At 49.5% G+C, this 24492-nt stretch overlaps 2 pseudogenes across 2 annotated transcripts; both read left to right on the top strand.

Moving 5' to 3' along the window:
- The first annotated feature begins 6318 nt into the window (after positions 1-6318).
- On the top strand, positions 6319-19978 carry LOC309625169 (myeloid-associated differentiation marker pseudogene; annotated as a pseudogene). Its single transcript has one exon. The product of its transcript is annotated as a myeloid-associated differentiation marker pseudogene (transcript).
- A 187-nt stretch (positions 19979-20165) lies between these two features.
- On the top strand, positions 20166-23174 carry LOC309625167 (myeloid-associated differentiation marker pseudogene; annotated as a pseudogene). The gene has a single exon. The product of its transcript is annotated as a myeloid-associated differentiation marker pseudogene (transcript).
- The last annotated feature ends 1318 nt before the right edge of the window (positions 23175-24492 follow it).

Here is a 24492-nt window from a genome sequence, read left to right as displayed (position 1 = left end):
CCCGGCTCCCACCCGCCCCCATCCCTCCTCGCTAAGTCCACGGCCCGACGCCTGGAGGAGGGGGCCCTCCCCACCCACTGGATGCCTGAAAGGGAAATGCTTCTTCCAACTTCGCTGCCACAAGCCCCTCGTTCCCTCCCTCAGATCCTTGAATTGCAGCCTGGAGATTGCTTCTGGGAGGCTCGGTCACTTAATCTACAAACTTTATTGAAAAACCGCTCCTTGCTGGCCCGGAGCTGGAGCCCTGGTTGCTACACAAATTAAGATCCAGTCCCTGCCCTGGTAGAACACCCGTCGAACGGTGGAGACAGAAATGTATAGTAGCATGAATTGAACACCCATTGTGTGCCAGGTTTTGAAGGCAGGTGGTATTATCCCCATTTACAGATGAGGAGACAAAGACCATACATGGTGGACTAAACAGATGGGTGAAATTACGTTTTCAAGACAGTATATAAAACCCTAAAGAAGTGAATTTCTTAGGATATATAGATCTCTCTTACAAAGCCCACCAGAATGGCTACAATTAAAAAGACTGAAAATATCAAGTATTGTCAGGGATGAGGAGCCACTGGAACTTTCATACACCACTGGTAGGAGTGTAAATTGGTACAAACATTTTGGAAAATGTTTGGCAGTTGTCCATTAAAGCTAAACCTGCAAAAATCCCAATGATGCAACAATTCCTCTCCCAACTGCACTGAGTGCTTATATCCATCAAAAGGCATGTTCAAGAATGTTTATAGATGCTTTATTCATGTGTAATAGCCTCAGAATGGAAACAATCCAAATTTCCAGCAACAAGAAAAAGCGTGAATAAATTGTGGTATAGGCACATGGTGGAATATTATGCAGCAATGAAAAAGAATGACCTAATGCTGCAGACAACAACACAGATGGGTCTCACGGATAATATTCAGTGCAAAAAGTACGTACCGTTTAACTCCATTTACATGAAGTTTCGGGACAGGAAAACTAAGGTGATAGAGGTCAGAATAGTGGCTCCCTTAAGAGGTTACTGACTTAGGGGGACACAGGGAATCTTTGTGAGGGCTGGAAATATTCTAAATCTTGATCTGGGCAATGGTTACACCAGTGTAAACATGTGCAAAAACTAATCAAATTCCACACTAAAGATCTGTGCACTTTACTTTTTGAAAGTTATATCTCAATTCAAACAAAGCAAAACAAAGAGCTCCTGCCTATCAATAAGGAAAAGCTAGGAAACACAAAGTCTGACAGGTAAAGGATACAAATTGGTAATTCACAGAAAGAGAAGTCCTAAGAGCTAACAAGTATTTCAAAAGATGCTCAATCTCATTAGTAATAAGATGAATATGCATTGAACATGATATCACTAGACACCCATCAGAATGGAAAAGATTAGCAAAGTGGACGGGTACTCAGCGTTGGCCGGATGTGGGGAGGTGGGGGCCGGAGCACTGCTGGAGGGCAGGCAGGTAACTAGTTGGCTCAGGCAGTGCGGAAGCAGTGAAGCCAGCAGCCCTGGGTGATGTGAAGTAAGTGCATACCTTGGGACCCGGAGATCCAACTCAGTGCTTGTGCAGATTGGCAAGGGGACTGGAAGGATGACATGTTCACCGCGACATTATTTATGTAAGTGCTGCCTTGGGCGCAACCTTGGTGTTCATCAGAGGGAGGGATAAGTAAGGTGGTAGGGACACACTATGAATGCTGCGCGGTAGTTAGAAGCAACAAACGTCTAACTGCAGAGTAGGCATAATGGAGCTCACAAAATAAGATCAAGTGAAACAAGTAAGAAACAACTAGATTTACAGTATAGCACTATGTACATAAGTTTACTGCCCCCTGACCGCACACATGACAGCTCTGAGCATTTTATGAGGATATGTTCATAGTTAAGGGAATATGTTGAATATCAGAGTGGGTGCTTAAGGGAGAGTGAGAGTAAAGATCGGGAATGAAGGAGAAAAATAAAATAGAATATGAGCCAGCCATTCTACTTCGAGAGAGAAATGAAAGTATATGTCCACACAAAGTTTTCTATATACATGTTCACAGAAGCTTTATTTGTAATAGCCAAAAACTGGGAACAACTCCAATGTCCATCAACAGATAAATGGACGAACAAATTGTACTATAACCATACAGTAGAATGCTACTCAACAATTAAAGAGGAAAAACCATTGATACACACAACAATATGGATGACTTGCAAAATAATTATGCTGAATGACAAAATCCAGACAGTATGATTCCATTTATGTACATTTCTAGAAAACACAAGCTAATCTATAATGACAGAAAGCAGATGAGTGGTTGCCCCCAGAGTTGGGGATAGGAGGAGGGGAGAGGTGGGAGGGAGAGATTACCAAAGGGCACAAAGAAACTTGTGGCTTGTGGGGGTGATGAATTTGTTCATTACCTCGATCACGGTGATGGTTCTTCGGGTGTATGAACATGCCAAAACTCATCAAACTGCACACTTTAAATATTATTCTATGTCAATTAAAGCTATAAAAAAGAAATAAAATAAGAAGGGGCTTTGCATTAACTAATGGTGATCATATACCTTGAGCTAAAGGACATAATTAGCCCAACTCTCTGTGCTTGAAATTAAAAACTAAAAACAACAACAACAACAAAAAATACAAATAAAGCAAAAAATAGAGCTTAGATGGTTAAATTATTTGCCCAGGCCTCACAGCTGGGATGCCGACTCCTAGACTATAACCATTATACTCTGTGGCTCAGGCTTGTACTAGTATGAGGTACTCTACAGGCACCACACTCACCCAACCTTTAGGGGTCACCTCTGGGAAAGGAACCACACACTCAGAGATGGGGTGCAAGGCCCTGACCTCTAGGCCCTCCCCATCCAGTTGGGGAGAGAGACTCTTGGACAGATGGTCACAATGCTGGGTAAAGTCAGGGAAGGCTTCCTGTAGGAGGTGATGCTTGCGTTCCAATAAGCGCTTGGCCCAGAGTAAACACTCACTGAATGTTATCTATTTATTTTTACTATTCCCCATGGTTTTAGAGAGAGGAGAGTGGAAAGGAAGATGGCATTCCAGACAGAGGGAAGTGTACCATCCAAGGCAGGTGAGCATGTTGGGGAGTCACAGATGATTTGGTTTAGCTGTGACTGGGGGGTGGGGCAAAGTACCAGAGAAGTCTTTTCAGGGCTGGTTGACATCCCCCTGAAAGTGAGCCTCCCATAGGACATGCGGGCATTGGATAGTTCAGGGCCGGGTGTGATGGAGGGGTCAGAGAACACTGGGTGGCTCCCCCAACTATGTAGTTTGGCCTGGAGCTTTGCATGGTTGACCAGGAATCTCAAGAGTAACTTTGGTAGCTGCCCCCCTCCTCAGCCCTGTGCAATCTAATCTGCGGGCGGCTTTAATCCATCAAGAAGGGGTGTCCTCACTGAGTCTCTTGCCTGCCTGACACATAGTAGGAAATCAACAAATGTTAGGTCCCGCTCCTGCCTCCTTCCTTTCCCTGGATGCTTGCAGACTGTGCCCAATACCTACCCTTGGGGCCACTGCCCATACAAGGCCTTGACAGAAAGTGGGCAGGCTGGGCCAGGTGGACCCTGAGTCTAGAAAGGGTCAGGCAAAGGCTATAGGGACCAGTAGGCTGTCAGCCGGGTGGAGAGGGGGGGCTGTTCCTGAATCTCTGCCATGAAAAAGCCCCATTGTGGGGTCTTTGGGGGAGAACATATTTATTTTGTTTCCTGAGCTGTGTGAACAGTGCACTGTGCTGCCTGGTTTGGGAGGGCTCTGTGTGGCTAGGGAGGGATTACATCCCCCTCCTGGGTGGTGTGTTATGAAAAGGCCTCATTCAGCCAGGCCCGGCTGCCCACCGGCAGCCCAGGCTCCTGCGCTGTCCCTGGGGGCGGCCTGCTTTCCCACCCTCTCTCCCTGAGGTGCAGGCTTGGGGCTGCGTGTGGACGTGAGCGTGACAGGCAACCGGTACAGGCCCAGTCCCCGAGGGGCTGCGGCTCACCTTCAGGTAGAGTCCGTCAGCTGCACACCTCAGGGACTGGGGCTCAGACACAAGAGCCGTTTGGTTCCTGTCTCGACCTGAGATGTTACTTACCTTTGAGGGAGGTTTCACATCCAGTCACAGAGATTTGCTGAAGGAGGCCTTCACCATACAACTTTAAATCCGTGTTCGTTGCTGGGCCACGTTGCCAAGGGGGCCTCTGAATGTTTGTATAATTTCTGTGATTATTTTGTGAATAGCACGATTATGTTGCATTATGTTTGGGGTGTGTGTGTGTGTGTGTAAAGAGTGTTAATTTGTTCACAGGAAATGTTTTTAACACAACTCAATTTTTGTAACCCTGTTTGGCATTTCTTTATTTTTCGATACCCTGGGAGCCTCAGTCCCTGGAAGTGGATCTGGATGGTCTGGACCTCTGAGGGCCCTTGGCAAAGACGGCGTGCATCCTGAGCACGTCTGGACACGAGGGGTGAGGTGAGCAGGCAGGGTGCCTGAGTCCCTGACAGCCATGGGAGCCGTGGGTGGAAGGGCTGCCTCTTGGCCAGCCAGCCCCGTGAGTAGGCAGGGAGGGCAGGAAGGGGGTCCTTCTGTGAAATTGGCTGGCTCCCCAGGTGATCAGGCCCCTGGTGGGGAACGTGAAGTTCAAGTCCTTGCGGGGCCATTCCCGGCCTCTCCTGCTGTGCTGGGCTCCCAGGCCGAGCATGGGTCGCCCCTCACTGGACGTGCTCCCCACCCCGCTCAGACCCCCACCCCACTTCTCTACTGCCTTTCTGGGCTCACACCATCCACCTGGCTCCACTAACAGAACCCTTCTCGCTCAAAGTTTAAGGGGCAGAACCCAGAACCCCCAGCTGCCGTGGGGTCTTATCTCAGTGAGAGGGTAGCTCGCTGTCACTCTCCTGCCTATTGGACTGGCCCTCTGCCTTCTAGCTCCAGTTCTGTCTGTGCCTCACTGAGTGACCTTGGGAAGTCACTGAGCCTTGGTCTTCCCATCTGCACAAGGGGGAATTGCACTGGTTGGTCGCTGAGGGCCCTTGAAGCTCCAATTTCCTGTGAGTCTAGAAATCTGGATGCAGGTTATCTGTGGTCAGACTGAAAATATCTTTACATGGGTACCTGGGACATCATGCCTGGATCCTAGCCACTCTGTGTGCCCCAACACTGCCCCAAAGTGCGTTTCTCCTGGGCATTTGCATCTATGCTCTTGGGGAGGTTAAAGATGTTTGACTAACATACAGCCCCCTTCATCCCTCCCCCTCTTTGCAAACAATCATAGAGGAGGGCTTGATACTGGCATTTGGAGCAGAAGTGGGTGGTGGGGAAATGAGGCTAAGGAGGGAGGGAGTTAGGAGTGGGCTGCACTAGAGGGGTCACTGCTCTACTCTGGGGAGCCCTGAGCTCCCAGCTGCCTATTCTAAACTAAGGTCTGATTTCAGCTTATGGCCCATTGTGCCACTGGAGAGGCTCCCCTCCCAGAGGAGTAAGAGGGCCAATTGCTCTCCAGCAAGACTTCCTGATGGGGAGGCATCTCTCTGTGCCAGGGTGGCCCTGCACGTGCTCTTGGCCTTGGTCTTGTACTCAAGGGTGAAAAGAAGGTGAGTGGAGCATCTGGCTGGGCATAGCTTAAACGCCTGAGGGATGCATATACCAGCAACTCTGGCTGAGATGTGACATTACCCCGAGCTTGCAGGACAAGGATCTGGCTTCCCTGAAACATGACCTAGTCATCCCAGAGTAAGCTGGGATGTTCTCAAAGGATGAAGGATGGATTCATGGATAGATGGATGGATAAAATTAAACTGATTTGAGAGAAGAATATCTAATGACTTTCCGTAGAGGATTCTCTTATTTAACAGGAGAAGAAAACTAAATTTTATCTCAATGTTTTGAGCCTGATGAACTAAGAGAATAAGTCTGGAAGGGAGGGCTGCTGGTTAGGGTGGTGGAAAGGAGATGGATGTTTGGCATGGAGTATAGTGGGGGTCAGGCAAGGATGGCTTGATTTGAGACCTGTTGAGTTTGAAGCAACAGAAGGAGAGCCAAGTGGAACAAGGGATACTTGTCAAGATGGGGATGTAGATTTGGAAGCTTCATACATAGAGATGATAGCAGAGGTTCTATGAAAGAGTCAGTCCTCAAAGGAGAGACATTACGGCAAAATATGAAGAATGAGGAACCTTAGGAAGCTTGAATCAATATTGCTTGGTTTATAAATGGGCAAACTGGGCTCCAGAATTTGTCATTCATTCACCTGGCCATCCATCCATCCATCCATCCATCCATCCATCTATCCATCCCACTCAACAAATGTATTTATTCAGTAGCTATAATGTACAAGGCAATATTCCTGAAAATGTTCATGGTTAAGGGACTGACAAGGGATAGTCAGCAAGGGGACAGTGGAGAGAGAAGCGTCTGGGAACCAAGGGAGGAGGATGTTTCCGGAAAGCCAATAACATCCAATCTTGTGGAGCTCAAAGAGCAGGAAAGCTAAGGAAAACAATTTGGATTTGCTCTCTGGTGGATCCTGGGAGAGAATTTTGGTGAACTGTTGGCAAGGAGGAGTCATGAATGAAGGGGCTAAGGAGGGATTGTCTATGCTTCTGGAAGATGGACAGGAATAGTTTTTGTCTCTAGCTTCTGCACCGTGCTTTTCAGTGGTGAAGCATTCTGTGCAAACAGCACATTCACCAATTACAGACATATTGCCTGAAATGTCTAAATAGGATTCCATCAGGACGGAGTCCCCTGAAATAGAGCAGATGCTCTATCACCTACCATCTAGTCATTTACTAGTGATAGCATGTGCTTTGGGAAAAACCCTGTGCCAGATGTCAGAAGACCTGGTTTCTATTCCTGGCTCTGACGCCAACCAACTGGATTACCTTGGCCAGATCATTCAATAAGAGCTGTTTATCCATACACCAATGAGGTTACTTCCCACTCCTTATCTGGTATTGTTGTTCACTTTGGACTCCCCCCAAATATACTACCTTGCAAATTGTGGCTGTTAAATAAATACATTTGTTGTGTGGATGGATGGAAGGATAGACGGGTAGGTGGATGAGCTACAAATTCTGGAGCTCAGTTTGCACATCTATAAACCAAGGGACATCAATTCAAGCTTCCTGAGATTCCTTCCATCTCCAATCATCTATGACTATGCTTTTTTTTTTTTCAATCACAAGCAGAATTCTTCCAAAGTTGCTTAGAGCTAGCATACCTGGGCCAATTAAGCTTTTGAAGACCATTCCATTTAATCTCCTTGAGGTTAGAGACTGGGCCATCTATTGTCACAGCTCCAAAGCCTTTCTTCTATGATCAGAGGTAGGATCTTAGAAGACTGATACTAAGCGTTCATTGGAGGAAAAATAAATCACTTTCAACTATACTCTGATTCTCTAGAGACACATTTAAAGATATGTAGCATGTGGTTCTCATGGTAGAAAATATGCCATAGTGTTTGCCAGCTACTCCGAGATTGTTCTTGATGACAGGACATGTCCCTGTAGCCAGTTTCTGGTGAGACATCTGCATGTGGCTTTGCAGTTTCAGGATGTCCCTACATCCGTCAGCCAATCAACAGAGAATCCGGGAGCATCAGCACAGAGTCTCAGTCACAGTGTAAAAGGTAAGCTGACAGCTTGGAAAGCATCCAGAGGCGAGTGGGTCTGGAAATGACTGAAAATGAGGAGTGGTTAAAAGAACTAGGGGTATTATCCAGAAGAGAAGATGACCTGGTAGCTGCTGCGAATGGTGTAGTCCAAGCTAACTTGGGCTAAAGTTGATACTTTCTTCTCTGCACGGGCCTCTTGAGAACAAACCTGTGACTAGTGGATGGAAGTTACGGGGAGGCTGATTTCAGCTCATTCGAAGAACTTCAGAAGATTTGTTTCCACCGAGTTATAAGAATATCGAGTTGACGGCCCTGGGAAACAGACAGTGGGTGACAATTGCCAAAGATGGAGGAAAGACCAGGTGACTTTGGAGGTCTCTTTCAGTGTGGAGATTCCAGGATGCTAAAGAAGTTAGAACTGGAGTAAAGAGAAAGCTGTTTGCTTTGTCAGTTTAGAAACCATCTGCTGCTCTTTGCTGTGCTTTGTCCCATTCCCAGCTGATCTCCTCTAAACACAGTTCTCTATTCAGCAGTTCTGGTCTCCCATCTGAAATGATTATAAACCTCTCTACTCTCTCTTAAAAAAAAAAAAAAAAAAAAAGGATCTTTTTCTTTTCCAAATAAAGAGCTTAGGAGGTCTCAGCAAGACTGTACCTACATGGAGAAACCCCATAAGAAATAATTAAATAATTAAGTAAACAAACAAACAATAAACCTCCAAGCCAAAATTATATAGCAGTGAAGGCCACACCCCACCCCCAAATTCAGGTTGTCCGGCTGTCCAGAACACAGAGCTTTGTCTGTCTTCAGCATCTCTTCAGGGATGATGGATTTGCCTGACCCAAGATTGGACCTCTTAAATTCAGTTCTGGGCACGGGTAGGTGGGAAACCCTCTGAAGCTCACACCCCCTGAAGGTGGATAGAGAGGGAGAAACTCTGTCTCCATGGCAACTAGGGGTCCCAAGCATAAACAATCTTTTTTTTTTCACCTGGAGCCAAGTCTTCGAAAAGTGACTCAGCCTGAGGTTTGCACACCGGGGGCCTGCTATATGGTGGTGTTGATGTCAGTAGAGCCTCTGATGGAGAGATTTTCTTGGAATTATTCAGAGTATGGCTCACAAAATAGAAATTAATCTATCAGCTGCAAGGCCTAAAATAAAAACTGATTCACAACCACTTTATTTGTGACAACACCACTGCCAACTAGAAGTAGCTCTTGGCTCCCCGACCCAGGATTCAATTGGAATTTTGTCCACAGTAGCATAAACGTCCAAGCCAGAATGGCTCTTCGGGATGATTCAACCCCCTCATTTTACAGATGAGGTTTTGTTTGAAGCTTAGTTCCAAGCAGGATCGGCATCCAACAGGAAAGCATTAACATTTTCCAGAAGCAGCCCTTGCCTCCCAGCTGAAGGCTACTTTAACGCGAAAGTCCAAGTCTTGTTTCAGTTAGCTCGGGTGCTCTGGGCACAATTACTAGAAAATGGGTGAGTGAGGGGGAGACCCCAGGTAAAAAAGCCTTGGTGACGTGTCGACAGTCACCAACTAAGCCCTCACTTGTGTGGTTGGTGATGGAGGGAGCAGCTCATTCTAGGTGGCAGCTACCGGTCATCGGGGGCCACTATGGGAGAGGCACCTGCGGGACAGGGCGCAGGTAGAGGTGGCAGCTTCTGTCTCCACCAAGCTGGGTACCAGATGCAAGGGCGCCGCCTACTGGCCGAGGACATCAAGGGGCTCTCTGCATCCACTGTGGGCAAAGAAACTGTCCTGAACTAAATGTGCTGGGCTGCTTCTCCAGGGCTCCGACCTGTTTGGAGAGGAGTCTTTTCTCCAGCCGCGTCCCCAGCACCCTCCCCCCTCCACCAACCTTGGCTTCTCCACCTGCTGCATCTCACAGGCGAACTAGGTTCCACCACACTGACCAGGTGTCGCAGAGGAGGGGCTCCAGTTCCCTGGGTCAGGGGCTCTCTATGAACTCACAGAAGACCCTGCCTGCATGGGTTTCTCTTCTGCCTGTGTGTGTGTGTGTGTGTGTGTGTGTGTGTGTCTGAGGGAAGGGAAGACGGAGTGAGGGACATTGTGCTGTGCTGACCATGCAGGTCTGTTCTGAAGCCCAGAGGAAAAAATTAGTACAAAGTAAAAGAAAGAAAATTTTGGCGTTTCCAAGAATACTTAAATAATTGCTGCTATTCTGGCCTTCAGATTGGTGGTGTGTCTGAGTAATAGTTCTGGCCTGAGTCCTTTATACCACACTGTGTCCCGGAGGGCAGGCTGGCTCTGTTGTGTCTGTAAGGATGTTCCCAGGGTGTGTGGTGCTCTGGGGGACTCCACGGCGACACAAAGGAGCCAAACACTGGGCTATAAGGAGAGATGGTGAAGATGGCGTTTCGCTGTTGAGGGACACTCCTCGGAGCTCACAATTCATAGCATTTCAGACATGTAGAGGCTTCTACGGGGCCTCTTCAGTTCCACTCCAGGCCCCTCCTCCATGGGGAAGGTGGGCTCCATGCCTGCATCCCTTCTGGGTCAGAAGACACCTACCGGGCTGCCTCGGGGCCACTCAGACCCCAGAATCCCCCCCCAGTCATCCCCGCTCTGCCACCCCGGCCCCTGCCCCAGTCCCGGGTGCATCCTCAGGGCCGTCACCTGCCAGAGGTCCAGCAGGTGCCTCCTCTTTCAGCTCCTGCCCTTAAGAGGGGGCCTATCATCCGTCCATCCTCCACCCCCTCCCTGGGATGCCCTGAAAGGCTCCGCATCAGCATCCAGACACAACATCCTTGTCCATTTCCACTCCCTTCTTCCCGGCTGGGACACTAATCACCAATCTCCCAGGCCAGAAAAATCCTCGCTCAGGTAGGACTACTCCTAGATCTTTCCAGACTCACACCTGGATGGAAGCTTTGGAGTTTAAGAGCCAAACATTACGTTAATTTATTCTGTGGTTCCCCCAGGATGTTTCACCTTGGAGTAATGCTGGGTTGGTGTCTCCCTATCCAAGTGGGGAAGAGTCACATTTTAAGGCAAAATTGGGGGGAGGGAATTCAAAACAGTTCCTACTACACATGTCATCTTGTTCCCACTGCCTTGCTCTCACCCCATGGCTTATCCCTCTTCTGGGTGGGGCTGTGTCACCTCAGATGGCAGCTCCTTCTAGTGATGGCTGCAGGGAGGAAAGGCCGGAACACGTGTCTCTTCGGGTTGCTGTGGAAGGAGCCCATGGCCCTGAAGGTGTGTCCTGGGTTCCCAGAGCCTGAGCTTTGGTCCTGGGCTCCCACCCATGGACCCTGCTGAAATTCTGGGCTGCAGAGCAAAGGGTTCAAACCCATGGCTTTGGCATTTGTATCTGGGGTTCGGACCCCCTAGCCATGCCACCTTAGGGAAGGACTTAATTCCCCCAGCCTTAGTTTTCTCATCTGTAAAATGGGGTTAGCAGTACAATCCACAGTCCCTTTTCTGAAATCCTTGGGGTCAGATATGCTCCAGAATTCAGAATTTTTCAGCTTCAATCGTGTAACTTGGTGTATCTACTCTATAGGACATAACACCCACTGGGGTCTGAAAACACCTTGTAATCAAACACATTAGTGTTTCTGCCACTGAACTTTTGAGCAGTCACACTACATAAAATAAAGACCATAAATTGTCTTGTGTCTGTTCAGTTCAAATTTTGTTACCAAACAATTTTTTTAAAAATTCTTGTTCAATTTTCAGAGCCTTGAAGGGTTGTGGTTACAGATAAGGGTCAGGCTACCCTGTGTCTCTGTAGATAATGGCATGCAGCACAAAGAGGTAAAAAAATGTTCATGGTTTGATGCCAGACCAAACACAGCTGTGAACCTTGGGATAAGACAAGTCTCCTGAGAAGGCCAAGGGTGATGGGTGGGGAGAATCATTCTGGAGCAGCTGTGCCGTTACCCAAGCGTGTGGACAGCTGGTTCGAACTCCAGAGATCTTGAGCCTCAGCCATCACAGACCCCTGAGCCTTTCCAGGCGTCTGATCAATCCTCCTCCTGAGCTGAATCTTTCTCTGGTGGGTCCTCGGTGAAGACCACTGCCATGTTGGTGGCGGTGACCAATAGGACCAGAACGACCACCACCTAATCGTCCTCAGGCCTGGGCTCCCCAACCATTATGGGTTGCTGCCTCCGACGGCTGCAGCTGCTCTCCACCTGCGTGGCCTTCTCCCTGGGGGCCAGCGTGGGCACCTGGCAGGGGCCCATAGGTAACTGGTCCATGTTCATCTGGTGCTTCTGCTTCGTCGTGACCCTCATCACCCTCATAGTCGAGTTATGTGAGCTCGAGGATCACTTCCCCTTCTCCTGGGACAACTTTCTCATCACCTGCAACTGCTACTCTGCCCTCCTCTGCCTCTCAGCCTCCATCATCTACCCCACCACCTACATTCAGTTCTTGCCCGACAGCCGCTACCGGGACCGCGCTGTCACCTCCACTGCATTCTCCTGCCTCGCTTTTGTGGCTTATGCCATGGAAGTGGCCTGGACTAGGGCCCAGCCCAACGTGATCACAGGCTATATGGCCACCGTGCCAGGCCTGCTCAAGGGACTGGAGACCACTGTGGCCTGTGTCATCTTCGTCTTCATCAGCAGCCCCTACCTGTACCTGCAGCAGCCGGCCCTGGTGTGGTGCGTGGCCGTGTACTCCATCTGCTTCCTCCTGTCATCTGTGGCCCTCCTGCTGAACCTGGGCAAGTGTGACAACAGGCTGCCCGTCCCCTTCCCCATTTTCCAGGTTGTGCTCACCCTGCTCTCCGTCCTCCTCTACGCCACTGCTCTGGTCCTCTGGCCGCTCTACCAGTTCAACCAGAAGTTCGGCGGCCAGCCCCAGCGGTCCAGCGATGTGAGCTGCAGCGATAGACTCACCTCCTTGGTGTGTACCTGGAACCAACGACTGGCTGTGGCCAGTCTGACAGCCATCAACCTGCTGATTTATGTGACTGACCTGGTGTTCTCGGCCCATCTGGATTTTGTCAGGGGCTGAGGCTTTGCCCAGGGGCTCCTGATTCCTCTTCTCACCTGAAGTTCGTTTCCAAGCCCTGACGTCCTCTGATGTGCTCTTCCTGGCTCCCCTCTCTCCCTTCTCACATCCTTCCCCATTCATCTCGCTCTCTTTTCTGTTTCCTCTCCTTCTTCCGCTCTGTCTCCTTCCTGTTTTGTGTGGTTGCCCAGATCCTGTTTTGCCTCTTTCTCTTGCTGCTCTCATCTTTTCTACATTTTCTGCTTTGGGGCCCCTTTTGGTCATCTTTGTTTTCTCGTCTCCCGTGTCCTGACCGCCTCTTCCCCTTTTCCTTCTTCTGACTCATCGGGACCCTGAGCTTCTTCCTCCTCTGCCCACCGCCCCCCTCCCACCTCCTAAGTGCTGACTACACATCACACAGCCCTCTGTGCAGCTGTTCACACCCCGGGCCTCCGGAGGGGCCTCATAGCCAAGGCATGCCTGTGCCCCTGGCGGCGCCTTCGTTGGTGTGTGTATATGGGTTTGGGGTGTGCTGGTGAGTAGGTAGGGATTGGGCCTCACTTCCTCCCAGTGGAGGGGGGTGTACAATGCACCTCCCCTTTATTTAAAAAAAAAAAAAATCTCTGGAGGGCAATAATTTCCGGCAGTCAGGAGGCTTAAAGCAGAGACCCTGGGTCCCTAGGCCCCAGCTGGTGCTCAGCCCTGCCTGACACTGGCTCCAGAATTTTTCCCAGCTTACTAAAACCCACCTCCTAGAGGTCATCTTAAAGGATGCAAGGGCTGAATGCCTTCCGTCTGAACTACTCTCTGGGGGATCAAAATAGGAGCTGGCAAAAAACTGCACGGTCTTGAAGACAACTGTCTGAAGTATTTGTGAGGGGCAGTGATGTGGCCCTCCTGCCTCAGAGTTCAAAACAGCATGTCCTGCCTCTGCGGGGAGAAGAAATTGGCCACTGCCAGCCTTAAAGCTGATGTTAGCCTGGAATTTTTTTCTTTCTTTTTTCTGGTCAGGAGGGCAAAAATTACTGGATGGCCCTGTTCTTTTTTTTCCTAACAAAGATAAGATTGAGTTTAATTGTTTGTCTTTGGATTTTTTTTTCTTTTTTTAAAAATATCTTTATTGGAGTATAATGGCTTTACAATGTTGTGTTAGTTTCTGCTGTACAACAAACAAAGTGAATCAGCTCTATGTATACATATATCCCCATATCTCCTCCCTCTTGAGCCTCCCTCCCACCCTCCCTATCCCACCCCTCTAGGTCATCACAAAGTATCAAGCTGATCTCCCTGTGCTATGCAGCAGCTTCCCACTAGACGGCCCTGTTCTTAAAGGCGGAGTTTCTTTTCTATTTTGGGGGGGAAAGTGGGTTGAATGGGTGGGGATTTCAGCTGCTGCAGTCAAAGGAATTGCAGTGCTTGAGTATGTGGTACACACACGTGTTTCTGTATGTCGGTGGCTTTTTGTTGCTGCTTCCTGCTTCTCTGGGACTCATGCATAAAGTGACCTATATAAATGTAGAAATATATATATATATATTTTTTTTCTTTTTCTTTTATAATTATCTGGAGCTTCTGGTCCCCGTCAGCCCCTGCTGTCAATCATAGAGAGAAATCTTGTCCTTTCTTCCACATCCATAACGTTCTTTTTTTGAAAACCTCAATACAAAGATAAAAGAAAAAAAGAAAACAAAAATGAAACCAACAAAATCCACAGATCCTAATTGCCCCAAATTTGACTAGAAATCAGAAGCAGCCTAGCTTTTAAAGGGGCCTTGCCAGCTCCTGGATGCCTCTCTTTAAAGGTGTGTGCTTTGTGCATACTGAGTGTGTAGTTGTGTGCGGTGTCAGTGGGCAGGCATGCATTAAGACCAGCAGCCCTTTGTATAACTGTTGGCAGGGAAGTCACCCCAAGCCTTCTTCCTCTCCTGTTTTCAGCCACAAAGGCTCAGAGTCCAGCATCCTAGTGTCACCAGGGCCAGAGAAGCCAGGCAAGCAGAGCTGTGGGGAAGAGGCAGGGGAAGGACCTGCACTGCTGCCACTCACTCCTGTATTGGGATGAAGCAAGAAGCAGGCAAATCTTAAGAAGGAATGAAATAAAATTCATATTTTAAGATGAGACAAGAAAAATTTATTTGGCCAAATTCACCTAAAGCTGGGTTAAAAAGTTAAACAGATTTCTTTATTGCAGGACTTCTTAGGACCTTGTATAGATTAGTATGCATTACAAAATCACCAAAAGAGGTATATGGCAGTAAGTGATTCCCAAACTTATGTGATCAGGGAACTCTTTTTTTTCATGGAACATCATGGGCTAGTGTTCCATGGGATACCCTTTGGGAACCATCCGTCACATCTCCCCGCCCCCCCTCCCCACTGCCCCCAGACTGGTTCAACAGCTTGGCTTGAAAGGCTCTAACAAAATCACCTCCCACGGTGGTCCATCTCCTTTGGGGCAGCTTTCATTCCTTAGGGAGTGCAAAGCCCACTTGCCCGGCTCTCTGGACTTGCACAGAAAATTTCAATCCCTGTTCAGCTGGAGAGTTCTCTGGAAAGTTCTCAAGTGTCCTTGTGTTTCCTGGCCCCCCGTGCTCTAGACTGAATGTCTCTGCATTAAGTCAGGTGCTCCTTCAGGGCAGGAACTGGGCTTTGCTGTGGGATCTGCAGTGCCCAACGCACAGTAAACGCATGGTAAATAGTTGTTTAGGACAGAAATGAATAGAGCCTCCCCAGTTCTCTCACGCACACCTCAACGGTGCCCCCATCTCCAGACCTGCCACGGTCCTGGCTGCCTGTGTTGATGGGCTGTGGAGCCACACATGGCGGCTCACACGTTCCCTGTGACATTCAGTCTCCAATGCTCATTGCTCCTTGGATACTTGACTCTCCAGATCCCACAGCTCTCTTACACATAATCTCACGATGGCATCTTGATCCCTCCTCAACGCCTTTGCACAAGCTGTTCCTTTGCCCGGGACATGGCCACCTCTTTATCAGTCTTCAGATCTCTGCTGAAACGTCACCTGTGTAGAAGGATCTTCCAAAAGTACATCTGCCCATCAGGCTCCATCCTAAGACCCTGTTTGTTCTCTTCATCGTGCTGGTCACTACCTGAAGTTTTCTTGTTAGAGTAGTTAACAAGTTTATGGGTTTGTCATCTGACGCTCCCACCGGAGGCTCCACGCGGACAGATGTCTAGTCTCTGCTGTCACCTCTGTGACAAGGGGCCAAGTCAGTCCTGGGCATGGGGTGGGCACAGTACATTTTGGACAAATGAACAACTGAAATCAGTAATCATTGGGGGAAGGGGGTGTTCTTATCACATGCACACAAAATGATAATTATTACAGTAAAGGGGGTGGGAGGAAACTTTGGAGGCGATGAATATGTTTATGGCCTTGATAGTGGTGATGGTTTCATGGGTGTATATTTATCCCCAAACTCATAGAGTTGTATACATTAAATATTTACATATGTTTACATGTCAATTATACCTCAATAAAATTGTTTTTTAAAAAATAAAATGTAGTTAAAAGTGCTACACAGTAACATGGGAAAGTGAGTAGAATACTTAAAAGACAAATCACATGTAGCACAATTATAATAATATAAAAATAAGTTTTTATGTTGAGATAAATTACAAAGAAATACATGTTTCTATTACTTAAAAAAAAACACAAACCATCAATCATGGAGGTCTTGTCATCCAAGACGACGCAAACTCTCTTTCCACATTTCCTCATAAACGGTCCTGTCACTGTTCAGTCAGACTCCCAGGGGCAGAGCGAGGTTTGGAGTCGCTGACGTTCTAGCAGAGGCTGATTCATCAGGAGCTGCCTCTGGCTGCCTGGCCAGCTCCGTGCAGTCGAGCCTGTGAAAGACCCTTGTCATGTTTCACTGTGTGGTCCTTCACGAGGATTGGCTAGGCTGACCGAGAATTTTAATTTTTCGAAAAAATTCAAACCATCTTGAAACACACAAGCCAAGCATCCAGGTGCAGGTGGGAAGGTTGAGCATGTTTATTGGGAGGCTCCTCAAGGAGATGCAGAGACAGGAGCCCAGGCTGCCTCCCTGATGCTCTGGCTGGTGTACCCCTTTCCTAGACTCCCTTCCCAAAGCACTCAGTGCCCGGGTGCCCAGAGGGAGGGGCGGGGGCACTGGGAGCACCTGGCATGGGGTCTGAGATGGTTGAGGGAGCAGGAAGGAGATGTGAGGCTACAGCTGCCCTGGGGGGCATCAAATGTCTGGCGCCCTTGGCCCCTCCCCATCATCAAGACCAGTTGAATGTTTGTTCCCTGAGTATTTCATAAGTCTGCCCCCATTTTCCACCTCTGAAAGTGTCTTTGCTCAAGGCCCATCATTACACACCTCGACTGTGGAATTAGCCCGGAAACTGGCCACCCGGCTTCTTGGCCGGCCTCCATTCTGTTTTCCTCCTAACGGCCAGAGTGACAGTTCCAAAGTGGGAATGTGATTGATCAGCCCCTTCCTTACAGAATGTCAGTGAGGCATCATCACTTACAGCTAAAATCCAACTTATTTCTCAGGTGTTCAGGCCCATCCACTTTGGACCCTGCCTGCTGCACCTGCAATACCTCCCTTACTCCCTGCCTCACTTGTTGTGCCCAGGTAAGACCCAGGAGCTTGTGGTGAACTGCCCATACCAGGCTCCTTCACAGAAGTGTCAGTCTGGGAGCAATGGGAGATGGAGTTGGTGGAATCCAGTTAGGCTTCCTGGAGGAGGTGATTAAGGGTCAAGTCTTAAAAGACAAATAAAGGTTAACAAGGCAAAGAAGAGAGGAAGAGTTTTGGGTTTTATGATTTGCTCAAGGAACTCATGAATCTTCAGTGGTGGAGTTGATGTGACTGCGGCTTGTGTGTGGGAGGGGGAAGGAGAAGGGAGAATTGAGCGTGGCCAACTGGAGGCCGGTATATATGCCCACTTGGGTCAGGAATGAAGCTGTGGGGTGGCACAAGGTAAGGAGTTGGAGCTGAGACACTTTTGGAAAAGCCAGGACCACGTGGCCTGCAGCCTCAGAGCAAGGGTAGACAAGGAAAACCATGTCCTTTAGCAAGAGGAAATGTCAAGGCTGATATCCACCTCCACAGGAGGTTTGGATTTTTTTTTTTTAGGTCTCCACAGAAGAAATCAAAATCTCAGGGCTTCAGTTCTTGTGAAGTGGGCCCAAATGTGCATGATCTCTGAGGTCCAACAACTCTAACCTGGGAAATTAACTCAATCAGTGCCCAGCAGACGACTGGCCTGGAGGGTCCTGAGCAGGAGCAAGTGCAGTTATTCTGGGTGAAGCTCCTAACCCAAGCAGCAGGATCCTCCCAGGAAAAAGGGGTCCTCTAAAAGGGGGCTCTGAGTTTAATGACAAAGTACACAAGGGAACAATCCACTGTGAGTCACAAGAACTCCAGTGAACAGACACCAATCTGAAAGAGAAAACAAACAAATACGCTTAATACAGTTAAGCACATTTGAAAAAGACACCATGAAGAGAGGACAGGAAGATAGGAGAGAGAACCCTAATGGGTTGAAGAATGTCCTCCTAAAATTCAAGTCTACTCAGAACCTCAGAATGTGGCCTTATTTAGAAATAGGGTCTTTGTAGAAATGATTATTTAAGAATCTTGAGATGGAAATCATCCTGGATGGAGGGTGGGCCCACAATCCAGTGACTGCAGTCTTTATAAGACGAAGGACAGAGAGATTTGCACACACAGAGTTGAGAGAAGATGAGCACGTGAAGGTGGAGGCAGAGATGCAGTTAAGCGGCCACAAGCTAAGGGGCCTCCAGAAGCTAAAAGAGCAAAGGAATGACCCTCCCCTGGAGTATCAGAAGCAGCATGGCCCTCCTGACCCCTTGATTTCACACTTCTGGCCTCCAGGACTGTGAGAGAATACATTTCTGTTGTTTTAAACCACCAAGCTCGTGGTAACTTGTTGCAGTAGCCCTAGGAAACAAAGATGCATAAAAAAATAGAAAATAGAGTCTTTGTCATATTTTTATAAATTTCCAGAAAAGCTTGCCCACCTCTGGTTCCAGAGCATGGTGGTCATGTGGATCCAAGGACCCCTTGTCCTAATCCTGTGGTGCCGCAGTGTGTGAGACTCACAGGGTAGGATCCACTGATCTAGAGATGGGTGGTCGGTCTAAAGGCCCACAGGAGCCAGGGGAGAAGGAGGTAAGTAAAGGGGATGGAGACGACTAAGGCCCACTGGAGAGGACCACCTGCATCTGTCGAAGGATAGTAGAAAAGCAAGATGCACTGTGCATGACACGGTCTCATGTTTATAAAATAGGAAAAAAATTTACAGATACCCCTGCAAACATGGGTGCATGTATGTACACACATGTCTAAATATGGTTTCAGAGCACGTGAAATGTGTTGAAGGCTGTATCTGAGGTTGAGGACATATGGATGCTCCCTGGATGGGGGGGTGGATGCGCCTGTCAGCAGGCAGGAAGCCTGGCCACGCCGAAGAGAGGAAACTGGGCACATGTGATGTGATCAGAGTCCTGCTTTATGTCCATTATACGTGAGAATGAGAAAATATAGAAAATACTAAACAGAGATGAAGAATGAAAAGCAACATGAAGTAAAGGGGGTAGCAGCTGCTCAGCTCCAGCCCCCACCCCACCACCCTCAAGGGAACATAGCCCAGTGACACAAGATCACGTCAACATGCCCGGCTGCTGGGCTGGCAGGGCTCAGCCACATGTAGGATGTGCTCCGACGGGGGCACCATTTCCACGCTCGCAGATTAGAGTGGAGGAGGGGCTGGTGGGAAACTCAGGCAAACCTGTTGCTTTACAGGTGGAGGTATTGCAGGCCAGAGAGGGCACATGCCTTACCCAGGGCCACACAGCTGGAGCCCCCATGCCTCTCTTTCTCCAAGTTCTGCTTCTGTGGCGTTAAACTGATCCAAAGTTGTCATTTAGCTTTAAGTGTAAATCGCACAGTCACTTTGTGGAGGTAAGTTGGGAACAAATTCGGGGACAGACAGCATGACACCCCCAGCTTCCCTCAGAGCCAGTGCCCCTCCCCCCACCCCTGGCAGTGCCCACTGGAAGGCCAGCAGGCTCCAGGGCTCCACTGGCAACTGGGCTGAAGGAGCCGTGTGAGTCCAGGTAAGTTCTCGGGGTTTGCTCTGTGTTTCTCTTTCCAGCCTCAGCTTTTTCCAGGGTTTATTATCAGCAAAGGTGACAAGGCCCCTGATGGCAGGAAGCTGGCTGCGGGCTCAGGGTGCTGACACTTAAACCCTGGGGGCGCCTCTCGGCAAATAGTCCCTTTGAAACAGGGCAGCTGTCCCTGGGGAGGGAGCAGGCTGGGGAGGAGCTCTCAGTCCCCCACACCCTGGGACCCTTGCAGGAGGCCCTGTGTGAGGCAGGACTGCAACCCTGCTGGCGGGACCGTCTTGGGCAGGTGTCCTGGGCAATTCCCTGGTCTCCATGGTCCCTGCCACGCTTGCCACGTGTCCCCTGTCCCAACCCTGAAACCCCTTTAGGCCCCCGTCCTCCCTCCCTCAGTTCCACTCCAGGCCCCTCCTCCATGGGGAAGGTGGGCTCCATGCCTGCATCCCTTCTGGGTCAGAAGACACCGACCGGGCTGCCTCGGGGCCACTCGGACCCCAGAATCCTCCCCAGCTCATCTCCACTCTGCCGCCCCCGCCCCAGTCCCAAGTGCATCCTCAGGGCTGTCACCTCCCAGAGATCCAGCAGGTGCCTCCTCTTTCAGCTCCTGCCCTTAAGAGGGGGCCTATCATCCATCCATCCTCCACCCCCTCCCTGGGATGCCCTGAAAGGCTCCGCATCAGCATCCAGACACAACATCCTTGTCCATTTCCACTCCCTTCTTCCCGGCTTGGACACTAATCACCAATCTCCCAGGCCAGAAAAATCCTCGCTCAGGTAGGACTATTGCTAGATCCTTCCAGACTCGCACCTGGATGGCAGCTTTAGAGTTTAAAAGCCAAATATATGTTAATTTATTCTGTGGTTCCCCCAGGATGCTCCACCTTGGAGTAATGCTGGGTTGGTGTCTTTTTTCCCAAATGGAGAAGAGTCACATGTTAAGGCAAAACTGGGGGGTGACGGGTGGGATTCAAACAGTTCTTATTTCCCATATCATCTTGTCCCCGCTGCCTTGCCATGGCTTATCTCTGTTCACCCCTGAAGCTGCTGGGTCACTGGGTGGGGCTGGGTCACCTCAGACGGCAGCTCCTTCTAGTGATGGCTGCAGGGAGGAAAGGCCGGAACACGTGTCTCTTCGGGTTGCTGTGGAAGGAGCCCATGGCCCTGAAGGTGTGTCCTGGGTCCCAGAGCCTGAGCTTTGGTCCTGGGCTCCCACCCACATGCCCTGCTGGAATGCTGGGCTGTAGAGCAAAGGGTTCAAACTCACAGCTATGGCACTTTTATCTGGGGCTCCCACTTTCTAGCCATGCAATCTTAGGGAAGTGCTGAAGTCCCTGAGCCTTAGTTTTCTCATCTGTAAAACGCGGTTAGCAGTACAATCCACGATCCTTTTTCTGAAACACTTCAGGTCAGATATGATCCAGAATTCAGAATTTTTCAGCTTCAATTATGCAACATGGTGTATGTACTCCATAGAATATAACACCCCACCGGAGTCTGAAAGCACCTTGTAATCAAACATATTAGTGTTTCTGCCACCGAGCTTTTGAGCATGCACACTAAGTGCAATAAATAAAAAACATAAATTATCTCACGTCTGTGCAGGTCAAATTTTGTTACCAAATGAATTTTTAAAAAATTCTTGTTCCATTTTCAGAGCCTTGAAGGGTTGGGATTGTAGATAAGGACCATCCTAAGCATCCTGTCTGCGTAGATAATGGCCCACAGCTCAAAGAGATTAAACAAATGTTCATGGTTTGAGGCCAGACCAAACATGGCTGTGAGCTTTGGGATAAGACAAGTCTCCTGAGAAGGCCAAGGGTGATGGGTGGGGAGAATCATTCTGGAGTAGCTGTGCTTTTACCCAAGTGTCTGGGCCATTGGTTCAAACTCCACTGATCCTGAGCCTCAGCCATCACAGGCCCCTGAGCCTTTTCCAGGAGTCTGACTCCAGAGCTGGATTTTTCACTGGCGGGTCCTCAGCAAAGACCACTGCCATATCGGGGACATAGACCTGCACGACCATCACGACCTCCACGTGATCGTCCGCAGCTCTTTGACCATCATGGGCTACTTTCTCAGCCTGCTACAGCTGCTCTCCACCTGTGTGGCCGTCTCCCTGGTGGCCAGTGTGGGCACCTGGAGGTGGGCCATGGGTGACTGGTCCATGTTTGGTGCTTCTGCTTCGTCGTGACCTTAACATCTTCATAGTTGGGTTACGTGGGCTCCAGTCCCACCTCCACCTCTTCTGGGACAGCCTTCTCGTCACCTGTGCCGGCCACGCCACCCTCTTACGCCTCTCGGCCTCCATCGTCTTTGCCATCACCTACATCCAGTTCTTGCCTCACAGCCCCTTTCGGGACCACGCCATCACTGCCACTGCATTCTCTTGGATGGTTTCTGTGGCTCATGCCACCCAAGCGGCCTGGACCTGTGCCCTGACTGGCGAGTTCTCCTGCTATACGCTCACCTTGCCAGGCCTGCTCAACAGGCTGGAGATCTTCATGGCCTGTGTCATCTTCGCTTTCATCAGCAGCCCCCACCGGTATCAGCAGCAGCCGGCCCTGGTGTGATGCGTGGCCGTGTGCCCCATCTGCTTCCTCCTGGCAGCCACGGCCATCTTGCTGAACTGGTGCAACTGGAACAGCAGTCTTCCTATCCCCTCCCCCATTTTCCATTTGGGGCTGACCCTGCTCTCCGTCCTCCTCTACACCTCCGCTGTGGTCCTCTGGCCGCTCTACCAGTTCGTCGAGAAGTTCGGCAGGCAGCCCCAGCGATCCAGTGATGTGAGTTGCCGTGATCGACTCACCTCCTATGTGTGCGTCTGGGAACCATGGCTGCCTATGGCCATCTTGACAGCCATCAACCCGCTGATTTATGTGGTTGCCCTGGTGGATTTGGCCCGCCGGTTTTTTTTATCAGGTTCTGAGGCTCTGCACAGGGCTTCCCGATTCCCTCTTGTCAATGGAAGTTTCTACACCGAGCTCTGACGTCCTCTGATATCATCTTCCTGGCTCCCTCTCTCCCTTCTCACATCCTTCCCCATTCATCTCGCTCTCTTTGCTGTTTCCTCCCCTCCTTCCGCTCTGTCTCCTTCCTGTTTTGTGTGGTTGCCCAGATCCTGCTTTGCCTCTTTCTCTTGCTGCCCTCATCTTTTCTACATTTTCTGCTTTGGGGCCCCTTTTCTGGTCATCTTTGTTTTCTCGTCTCCTGTGTCCTGACCGCCTCTTCCCCTTTTCCTTCTTCTGACCCATCGGGACCCTGAGCTTCTTCCTCCTCTGCCCACCGCCCCCCTCCCACCTCCTAAGGTGCTGACTCTACATCACACAGTCCTCTGTGCAGCTGTTCACACCCCGGGCCTCCGGAGGGGCCCCACAGCCAAGGCATGCCTGTGCCCCTGGCGGCGCCTTCGTTGGTGTGTGTATATGGGTTTGGGGTGTGCTGGTGAGTAGGTAGGGATTGGGCCTCACTTCCTCCCAGTGGAGGGGGGTGTACAATGCACCTCCCCTTTAAGTTAAAAAAAAAAAAACCTCTGGAGGTCAATAGTTCCCAGTGGGCGGGAGACTTAAAGCAGAGACTTGGACCACTAGGCCCCGCCTCGTGCTCAGCGCCACATGAGATTGGCTCCAGAATTTTTGCAGGCTTACTAAAACCCACTGCCTAGAGGCCACTTAGAGGAAGCAAAGGGTGGATGCCTTTCATTCCAGCTACTCTCAGAGGAATCAAAAAAGGAGCTGGTGAAGAACCACAGGGTCTTGAAGACAACTGTCTGAAGTATTTGTGAGGGCCAGTGTTCAAAACACTGCTCTCCTGCCTCAGTGTTCGAAACAGCATGTCCGGGGCTTCTCTGGTGGCGCAGTGGTTAAGAATCCGCCTGCCAATGCAGGGGACACGGGTTCGAGCCCTGGTCTGGGAAGATTCCACATGCCGTGGAGCAACTAAGCCCGTGCACCACAACTACTGAAGCCCATGCGCCTAGAGCACGCGAGCCACAACTACTGAGCCCGTGTGCCACAACTACTGAAGCCCGCGTGCCTAGAGCCCGTGCTCTGCAACAAGAGAAGCCACTGCGATGAGAAGCCTGCGCACCGCAACAAAGAGTAGCCCCCGCTCGCCACAACTAGTGAGAGCCCATGCGCAGCACCGAAGACCCAACACAGCCAAAAATAAAAGCAAATAAATAAATAAATTTATTTTAAAAAAACAAACAGCATGTCCTGCCTCTGCAGGGAAAAGAAAATGGCCACTGCCAGCCTTAAAGGTGATGTTAGGTTGGTTTTTTGCTGTTGTTTTTCTTTTCTTTTCTTTTTTCTGGTCAGGAGGGCAAAAATTTGTGAATAGCCCTATTCCTAAAGGGGAAGTTTCTTTTCATTTTTTGTTTTTTTCAGAGGGGTGGCTTTGGAGGGTGGGGATCGCTTCTGCCATAGTGAAAGGAATTGCATCGCTTGACTGGGTGGCGCACACAGAGGTGTGCTTTTGTGTGCCAGTTGCTTTCTCTGCTGCTTTGTGCTTCTCTGGGACTCATGAATAAGGTGATCTATATGAATGTATAAATGTATATATATATATCTTATTTCCAGGAGCTTCTGGTTTGCATCAGCCCCTGCTGTCAATCATAGAGAAAAGCCTTGTCCCTTCTCACATACGTAATGTAATTTTTTTTAACCTCAATATAAAGATGAACAAAACAAAGAACCAAAAAAAACCCCCAAATCAACAGATTCTAATTGACCCAAATTTGCCTAGATCTCACAAGAGGCCCAACAGATTTC

This window comes from Balaenoptera borealis, assembly GCF_965194805.1.
Source record: "Balaenoptera borealis genome assembly, chromosome: 3".
NCBI lineage: Eukaryota > Metazoa > Chordata > Mammalia > Artiodactyla > Balaenopteridae > Balaenoptera > Balaenoptera borealis.
This window is presented reverse-complemented; position numbering and strand designations above follow the sequence as displayed.